Genomic DNA, 9,256 nt, shown 5'->3' with positions numbered 1-9,256 from the left:
TATACATTGTGAAATTGACTCAAAAGTAAGACATCTAGGGACAGGATTTTATTCGCTAAATGATTTTTTTTTATTTTCACATTCAACAAAAATTTTAAACAATGTAATAATCTCGTTTGAGTGATTTAGATTACTTTTTAGGTTACTATCCGTTTCGCTTTTAGTTATTTTTTCACTATAAGTAACGTTGCTCCTGTTTAATTTCTTTAACTTGAATTTTCAAACTATATTTCGTTCCGTTTTACGCTACTTTTCCGCTGTATCTGAGGTGCGGCTAAAAGGTTTTGCCAGAATTTACTGTACAGGGTAAGCCAGGCATAACAGTTCATGTTTTCTGGATTCCAAACACTGGAGGAATGTTAGGTATCAATATTACAATATACTGGGAGTGTGGGAATACGGGGCTAACGAAATATAAAACGACTTGTATTTAATTAACTGTAAAATTTGAGGAACAAGAGAGGGAAAATAAATCATTTCATCTCGAAGCATACTTTTAGAAATATATCGATTTTTATAAATGCCCTCATTCAAATTCATTTTGCTCAAATTTACCCTTATTGCTACCTGAGCTAATCGATTTAATGCTACATTCCTAACGCACATCGAGTCGCAAACGGAAAGTCATTAGGCTTAGCTTCAAAATATAGAAGATTATGCAAAAAGCTTCCTCCTCACATGCGTTGCCGGATGATCGCATTAAAGAAGACATCAGCCGTTCACCCAGTCGAGAACTACGTCGATATTTCAAGCTCCGAGCCGCCGGCAGCCGGATGAGTAGCGAAACGTCAATCTAAACAGATATTTATGAGATTTGGGCTTATTATTTCGCTGGGGAAAAATGACTCATAACTTATTTGAATTTAAAATCGATTATCGATAATGTGGCATATCTCTGTGTTCCGAAAATGTTACTCCCTCTTTTTATTTTGGGTGAAGAACCTAAGAATAAAACGGGGGTTTCAAATGAATAGTGCACTTTGAGCTCTTGTTGAGGAACAGGAAAGAGTTGTGTAACTAGAGGTTGTTTGCCCCGCTTTGGATCGAGCAATTAATTATCCGTTTTTACCTGGTAAACTGTCAACAAGATCAAAATAACAAATGTTCGGTCCCGAAACCTCCATTTATCAGATAGTGACTTGCTTATTCCTTATTCCAAACGGGTTGTTTTTACGTCAGGGAACCCTTGGCGAGGATCGTCTTAGAGTTTGCGAGGATGATTCATGTCCTTAATCGCATTTTTTGTCGGCGAATAACCTTTACCTACGGGGCATTAAGTAAAAAAATTCAATGGCCCAGGGTATTTTGTTCCTTTTACGAGCCGAGGGATTCGATGCATAAACATTTTTCTTCTATTATTAAACGGTCCTCCGGAGACACGAAAGGGATTCGTCCTTACCGTACTTTATGTCCCTGAGTTGAAAAAAATCAATCAGACCTCGAAAAGTACTACAAGCGGCAGATCGTCAATCTTCATGAAACAAGGTAATATTTTCTAATAATCATCCCGGAGACCCGGCCGGCCAGCTTAAGAGTCGCCTCGTTTAATGCGACTTCCACGTTCTTTGCTTTTCCGTTCTAAGTACTCGACGACGACGCTGCAAACGGAGATAAATGTCTCTCGACGAATGTGGGTTTATTTTATTTCCACGAACCATACGAAATAATAGACTGAAAATTATCATCACCGCACTATTTTCCGCCTTAATAGATTACTTGCCTTGAGTGCTCCTACACTGGAACACAATTACCTGAAAACACTTAAAACTTATTTGGATTTAGTTTTTGTTTTAGGGACTTTCATGTGGCTGTGGTGTTCTAGGTGCAGTATCTAACCTCAAACAACATAAAACTCAGACACACACGCACCAACACGACATATCTACGCCAGGTATATGATATACGACGGTTATTCCGTGCGCGCCTAATAATATTATCTAAATGGATGTTCTGGATAGCATCTTGTAATACAATACGCTGACCAGATTGTCAGTTAGCCGGCGTTGTGGCCGCCATTGTGGCCTGAATTGATAAGACCGGGGCCCTTGCTTGATTTATTGTAGGGGATTTTGGTGATGTGAAAGAATCTTCTGAAAATTAGATTTTTATTCTATCTAGAGGCTTAGATAATTGCCCTCTATTGATTGTTACAGTTAAGCGAACCATGCGGAGACCGGAATTTTGTTATATGAGCACATGAAATCAGGATTTACCACTGCCTAAGGCAGAGCTCGTCTTGTGAGGAAAGAGGTGTGAAGGTTGGGTACGTGGGAACACGATCAGTTGCTTTAGTATGGATACCGATGACTCCTTTTTGATATGACCTAACGTGTCGACTTCCTTGGCAGAGGCTGATAATATATGGTAACGTACAAAATTGTTTTTGTAGGCACCGGACAGCGTGTCGATATTTTTCTTTCATGAGGACGTTCGCTTTGCATGTTGGGGGGAATTTCGTTCCATTCATTGAGGTGATTGGAAATGCGCATTGTTCTGCATAGAATGATAAATTTTGGTTGAAATTTTTTGATTATTAGTCGATTGATCCGGAAAAATGTATTAGGATAAAAGATACACAAGACATGTCTTGGCAAACGAGGAAATTCCGCGGAGTCACGTCTCGTGTTGTCACATGAAAATATCGCATCAATATAGGTCCCGGCATCGAACACATTGAGGTTCGAGTCACGTTCGGGATTGCTTTTTTCGTCTTCTCGACAGGATTTAATCATTACCCCCAGGTATACTATTATTTCGTTACCGTCTCCCGTTTGTGTCTAAAGAAGAGATATATTGACTTGCTTTAAGGCTGATGCGCTTCGAGGTTTGACACCGTTAAGTAGAGGGCTCGGGACGAGACCCGGTTGCGAAATGCCCGAATACCGCGCTTTGCCATTGAGGGAATAAGACGATTTCCACCCTGCCTGAGCTCAATACGCCGAGATCAATTACTTTGGTCTTGAGAACCAATTTTTCAAATGCGCTCCCGACATCAAACGGCGACATGTTGTATATTTAAAGAGCACTGCAAAGATATTGAAATCCCCAAGGGCTGTTCTGCTCGGCCAGGTGTAAAAATGCGCCCAAGTAACGCGTTTAAAAATTTCCTCGTTTCTGATGTTGATGGATTCGTAGGCAGATATATAAACACGGTAATGGGTCCTTTTTTCTTTTCTCATATTCTCCGCTCAGGTACAATGAAAGAGACGCCTCGGAAACTTCAATCAAGCAAAGTATGTCACGCTTGTTACAAGGGAAACAACTCTCTGTCTCCGAGATAGCGGTATGATTGTTAAGCGTGAGCTGTCAATCAACAGATAGTTGACAGACTCACTAATCAAATTGTTGAATAATCGATGGTTAACAGCTGTGGATTATATCAAATCTGTTTATAGTTATATTAAGTTAATTTACATGTCATAGTGAAACAAGTCGCTCAAAGAAACGAAGTTCATATTTTGCCGTTTCCATTTCACCATCCACAACATGGCGGTGTGATTGACAAGATACAATTGACAAACATCAGCTGTCTAACAGCAGCTGTTAACTGTCTTATGTAAAATCGAGCCACCATCTTGAAATGTGATAGCGAATCAAATCGCGTGACGAAATAGGGAACAATTATTTAAGTAATTTCGAATTTCAGCTCCGTATTTTCCTGGAAATGAGATTCATATTTCGCCGCTCCCGCTGCTGCTCTTCGAATAAATTAATTTGCCCTAGAGAACTTAGTTCGAATAACAGGTTAATTATTCGACTGCCATTTACATTGCGTATTTCGGCTTTTATTTAGTTTCATTACGAAATCTATATGTATAGTATAGGACAAAATGAGCAATTTGTTCATGGTAAATGCACTCCTCGTCGTCGATGCAACTGCTCATTCCTAGCCAGACTAATTAAACCTCTCGAGAGATGGCGCTAGCTGGAGTTTGTTCTGACGTCGCACAGATGGTGCCACCATATCACAGACGCAAACTGAAGAAGTTGAGCCTATTGTTTGATTTAATTTACATCGCATTAAGTTTTCGAATGGGACCTGCATATTTCATAATCCATTGTTCGATTTGTTTTGATAGCGCTTTCAGACTGAAGGCAAACTCGAACAACAGCGCGAAACTTTCGGTTATTAAAAGCAAACAAGCGCCATTGTGGGCTGGCGCAAATACGACGTGTAATCACTCATCAATGCTCCCTTAAGAAGACCGCAGCTTGAGAGGCCATAAAAAGCCATCAAGGTGCAAACTTTCCGGTCGAAATACTTGCCGAAGAGTGCGGCGACCGGAAACACTCGGGCTACTCTCAAATAAGTTTCCGGAGTTAGCTTGTTTACTTGCTAGTGAGCTTTCTGCTTTGCTAAATCCTTATACGCTCGGACTAGCGGTGGACAGTTTCCGGATAACGGTCTTGACTAAAATTCCGGAATTATTAATTTTCATTAATTCCCCAATGTCGATGCAAATAACTAGCGAAGCGCCGGAGCTAATTTAGTCGGGAGAAAAACAAATCGAGTGGAACTGGTGCCGAGTCGGCGAAAGTTATTATTTGTTGGCTCAACTTCTTCGCTGGTTTAGGAGGGTATGATATAATTACTATAGTCAGCGATTTTAATTTGTGAGAAGTGGGGAAATACAGAATAGAGAACGAAAATGAGATGAAGAAGGAGAAATACGTCGTGACTTCACCTCCTTTGGACCTTAGCACGCCCCAAGCTTGGCAAGACACGCCCTTCACGCCCAATCTAACGTCCTGAGAATGGAGGTGGAGTCATTGATTTCGCTCTCCGAATGAAATTTGAGGGTGGAGTTAATGTAAAGCAATTATGTATTAAATTAGTACAGGCGTAATTGGCAACGAAATTACTTCCGCAGTCTTAAAAAAGTCAATAAAAAAATATTTTTGAATACAAAAAAAAGTGCGTTACGTAGTTTTTTTAATTGGGATTTTACAATTTTGTTTGTTTCTAAGAAAAGTTTGAGATATTCAGGAGTTTAGAGCTATCGAGTATTGTGTGTGAGCTATATAGAATTGAAAAAATGCAGTCCTAAATTCCATAAAGCTTTTATTAAAAAGTGGTCTTTCGATCAGAGCAAAATACGCATTCCTGTCTGTTCTAATTCGAGGAGTTTTTAACCGATTTTTAAGTCCAAGTTTACATGAAGATTTTGGGAAACTTAAGTAAGCGATCACCGAAAAAAAATCGGTACTGGTCCAGTTTTGAAGCAATGAGGCACTCAGCTTCCGGAAATATCATTCAGAGCACTCTTTCTCGTATAAAACAGTGTACATCTTTAGCTGGTCTAATTGCGAAGTTACGATTTCTTCATATTCGAAGTTCCAATAAAAAGTTACGATTTTTTATGGATTTTAGGCCTTTATTTATCATCTTTCTCGAACTTTCAACAATAATAATAACTGCTAAAAATAGGCAGCAAAGCCCGAATTAAGCCCCGCAATCCCATCATAAACTTGTGTTTAAACACGCGAGCCTGCCACAAAGGACTTCCTCCTCGAACTCGAAGTTATAAATTCGCATTATAACCCTGCGAAAATGGCGCTGCAAACTTTCAGCTGACTTTCTGTTTTCATATCGTTATGGCCCGCACAAAAATGCCGAAACTTGCTTACCACCGAAACTCTCGCTTAGTTTAATTGCCCGTTATTGTTACGAGGTTTGTTTGGTTGCCTAATTAATGCCCGGCCCTAACGGGACGCGGAAACTGTCCCTAATAAGTGCTTCCAAACGTAAGTGGCATCTCGATATGGGAACGTGCTCGACTAGCAAATTTGGCTAATTTGAATGTGTTTGGGACAGTGATTTCAGCACGTACAGGGCCTTGGCTAAGAGCCTGCAATTTTGAAATATTTTAGTTAAAGGGGCGTAACGAGAATGAAAAGGCGGGATCGAGGGCGTGTCAGCCGGAGGGTGAACCAATGCCAAGCACATAGCACATTTAAACGTGTGCGCGAGACTGGGGGCGGACCCAAGCCAAGTAACTCCAACCTCTAACCTAAGCAGGGCGTGTCTGCAGACGGATACGAGTAACACTAAATAATTAATTTATTAAAGTCTCAACTCTGAAACTTTCTCACACGAGCTCCCATTATCCTTCTCAGCCATTTGTCACCGAGCCCTTGCATCTGCAGTTTCCTTTTCATATCGCAAAGCGTGCCTCGCATTTGTCTGTCTCATTGTTCGCAAGTTTCGCAATCTCAGCCTCCCTGGGTTGCGTTTAGGCCCCCGTCAACAAATATTTGCATCCCAGCTAATTTACTTACCGGAGCCCCAAAAAGGCTTTGAAAGCTATCGGATTGTAAAGGGTGCGCTTTTGTACGTCCTCAGGAGTCGTATGAAAAGGAACGGGCCAATTAGTGGGGAACAAAAAGTGTACAAAGCTATCCCGATTAATGGACGAGATTTAATAATTCATCAAGATCATCTGGAGTGAATTGAGTGTAAAACAAAGCGGGAGGAGAATGCCTGGAATTGATACCTGTCTGAGCGGTAATGAGATAAAAAAAAGCATATTTTTTTACATTTATGAATATTCTAGTTTAAGATGTAAACCCCGGTTTTTAACAATTGCCGCGCCTTGCTTCCACCCCTTTTATTTCGTAGTCCCTCCTCCAATGCCCAGAAGGTGTTCCGCCTATTACAATAACAAACTGCACTTTCCAGGAATAACTAACTTTGCATCAAAAACCTACATGGCTCTGATAAGCTATAGCCAAACAATCAAGGAAAACAAACAGAAATTTGAATAAAAAGAGCTGCCAAAAGCAAAAAGACCAACTTTCCCGCTTCTTTCGGTCCAGAGTTGCCAGTCAGCAGTATTTGTTTGTCTAATGCTCTCATACGTCCTGAGGGAAATCAAGGGAAGCTTCCGAAAGGGAGCTTCCAATTAAATTTTAGTTTGTGGTTCGTCTACGATGCAGTTTAAGAGAAAAAAGTGGCAAAAAGTTAAGGAGATGGTATTAGGATAAATTGAAAGGGTGATGACGATTCAAAAGGGTGGAGTTATAGTCTAAAGGGGGTGGGGTTCTCGTACATCAGATTCGAAGGGCGTGGCAAACGTGTTATTGGCGAGGGCGGGGCAGGGGCCTGAATTGGAAGTGTATATGTAGGTGGAAAAGAAGAGTTACATGGGTGGAGTTAAGCGAGGAATGCCTAGGGCTCATTCCAGTATATGGTAGTGTTGCGGAAGTGGCGTCGTGAGGTATCCTAAGAAGAGCATTCGAGTGGGAAAGTTAATTATTCGCAGAGGGCGTAGTCAAATGTGAAACTTTCCAAACATGTTCTAACTGGTTAAATGTAAATTAGAAAGAAGTCGCCTTTTCTAATTATTATTGCTTAACATTAGTATAATAGGAAAAATTGCTGTGGATATTTTGAAATTATTGGAAAATAAGGGGAATGTCTCAAAAAAATGTGGCGTTTTTTACATACTGGTGGAGAGTTCTACTTCTCCTTCAGATTCATAACGTCGGCTGCCTGTGATGAACATTTTCATTCGTTTTTTCTTGGGTTGCAGACATAAATGTAGGAGGTATTTTCAGACGACTATTTGTTTTCAAATATACAATTTTTCCTTATGGTTATGGAAGCTCTATGAGCGGAGGCAGTATTATATATAGCCCCATCCACCTCCCAATAAACAGATAACTGCTGTTACTATAGGGTGCAGCAACAGTATGCTCCGCCCTCGGACGAACTAAACGTTGGGTCTTTCCATTTAGGATTTCTCATGATTGCTGTAGGCGGAGCCCTTTCCCAAAACCCCAGATTATGCACTTCTCCCAATACCTGCTCCTTTACAATTAATACGTCTAAATCACTGGTATTCTTTGGACTTCTAAATGAGGATTTAAGCCCGATTCGCAGAGGGAATTCTCTCGAATGCAAAGCGAGGGGTACAGTAGAGGCAGAAGGCCGCACATGAAGCCGCTTATAATTGGGACTGCTGCAATGAATATTAATAGCTCAAGCCCTGCCGGAACGCCGTCTTAAAGCCTACAAACTGTTGCTCGCACGTATCTCTCCTCTCGGCTGATTAATATCTCGGGAACGGGATGCCCCCGCAGGCACGTACCGGCGCCCCGTTTTTCATTTATCGACTTACGCTTTTTAGTCGCCGAGTACATTTCGTGAAAAAGACGAATCAGCAGCAGCGGAGACCGCTTTAAGGGCCCCATTCTGGAGATATATGCACCAGATATATCACCCCAAAGTTCTCCTTGGAAGTGCGCACTGTCTGCAACTTTAATCTCCTTTACTATGCAGGTGTTCAGTTGGCTTTCATTAAATAAAATAGAGCAGTGTAATCTTTATAATTCAATATTTACATTCCTACAACCTCTAATGGCGGCAGTAATTAGCCCCATTGGGGCTTGTCTCAAGGGGAAACGTTTTGTTTGATAAATGGCAATATCGCTCATGTGTTTTATGGCAACACGCGAGCCTCAAAAGCTTATTATTGTACTTGTTTTTGTTGCAGAACGGCGGTTTCCCTCATAATGCTTTAAAATGAATAATGAGCCAATATATTAAATATTCAGCGCTTTAGTTTTTTAGATAAATATTAATACTAAGAAGTAAATTTTGACTCTGTATCAAATTTTCAATACCACGAAGATACACCCTCTCAAAATTTGGGCGATCCTTGGCCGTTACGCCCCCGTTTTATCCTAATAAAGGGAAGCCACTCCCACTTGATTAATTAGAAACTGTATAAGGCATGGTACGTTTGACCTTGCCCCCTTTCTACATAAATTTATATATAAAGGGGACACGGATCTACTTAGATAGCACTATGTATACGTTTAGTTCCGATCGTCTATGCCTGGTCAAATGGGCGATAAACTACAAAATTATACTCATGCAGGATCCATTAAAGCCAGTGTCGTGCCTAGTTCTTCAGAATAATTAAAATTGTTTGTAAAGTAACATAATGTAAGTTTTGAAACTTAAAAATTTTTCACTTTTTTCATTTCCTCTTGGCACTACTTTGGTTTAATTTCAATTCACTTGCAATTTCAGTTTTAGTATGAAATATTTTAAAGATTCCAGATGTATTTAGGGGCGTAGTTTGAAGCCTTCAGATTGGCTCATATAGAAATAAGTGGGTGGAGCATTTAAACCGATCGCGGCTAATAGTGGGAACGGGAGTGTCTCGACGCATTGTAAATTTGTCAGTTTGAGAAAGAGAATCGTTGTTAAAGCTCAGTTTTCTGGAGTTTTTAGAATTAACTCTCTCAT

The sequence above is a fragment of the Euwallacea fornicatus genome, chromosome 2 (assembly GCF_040115645.1).
Source record: "Euwallacea fornicatus isolate EFF26 chromosome 2, ASM4011564v1, whole genome shotgun sequence".
Classification (NCBI taxonomy): Eukaryota; Metazoa; Arthropoda; class Insecta; order Coleoptera; family Curculionidae; genus Euwallacea; species Euwallacea fornicatus.
This window is presented reverse-complemented; position numbering follows the sequence as displayed.